The sequence below is a fragment of the Elephantulus edwardii genome, unplaced genomic scaffold, assembly GCF_000299155.1.
Source record: "Elephantulus edwardii isolate Elephantulus edwardi_28Jun2011 unplaced genomic scaffold, EleEdw1.0 scaffold00315, whole genome shotgun sequence".
NCBI classification, from domain to species: Eukaryota; Metazoa; Chordata; class Mammalia; order Macroscelidea; family Macroscelididae; genus Elephantulus; species Elephantulus edwardii.
Window position 1 is genome coordinate 584952 of NW_006400065.1, and position 833 is coordinate 585784.

The 833-nt window shown below is 41.2% G+C and overlaps 1 pseudogene; it reads right to left on the minus strand.

Moving 5' to 3' along the window:
- Positions 1-654, minus strand: part of LOC102862937 — a 1435-nt pseudogene extending 781 nt beyond the window's left edge.
- Between the last annotated feature and the right edge of the window lie 179 nt (positions 655-833).

The window sequence follows — 833 nt, forward strand, 5'->3', positions numbered from 1 at the left end:
ATACACAAACACTTTTCATAGCTGTAACATCGAGTTTTATCTCCATACTGCTGCAGTCCAACCAGTCTCGGCATTTTGAGGCCTTTATAGAGAAACTTAACTGCCAACTTTCACAAAATTCTGCCTATTGAGCTGAATCCATCATTCGAGTCTGTCTTTTTGCTCCCTCCATTCTCTCTTGTTTAACTTCAGCATTATCATCATCTTCAAGCGCTGCCAAGAGTTCTCCTGTCTGGTCAATAGGGGCGAGAAAGTCTTGAGCAATTTTTCGTCTTTTGTTTGCACTGTTGCTGCCGCCAATCATTTTGTCTTTGAGAAGATCATCTTCATCTATGCCTCTGACAAACTTTGATTTGTAGTCTCGAAAGAACATGTACTTTCGCAGTCGTCTAAGTTTGTTCTTGTCTTTGCGCATCAAAACCAAAAGATCTTCAGCAGAAAGCACTCTTCCTCCCCGAAGATGAGAAATTCCAGCAGCTTGCTGTAACAAATTGTATACCGCATCTTCTACCAAAATTGCAGTTTCAAGTAGAGGTCTTCTAGCATCTCCTAAAGAAAATATTATGCTCTGTAATTCAACTGCAAAGCTTACAGACTTCCCTGAACGTCTTCTACTACTTGAAGGAGCAGCAGACTTGCTGCAGTACTATTCATCTCTGCTTTAAGAACACTTGTAAAAACAAGTATGAGATATCATCTTACCCAAGTCAGAATAGCAAAATTAAACAGAACAGCAAGCAACAAATGCTGGCGAGGTTGTGGAGCAACGGAAACCCCTATTCACGGTTGGTGGAAGTGTAAAATGGTGCAACCACTGTGGAAAATGGTGTGGC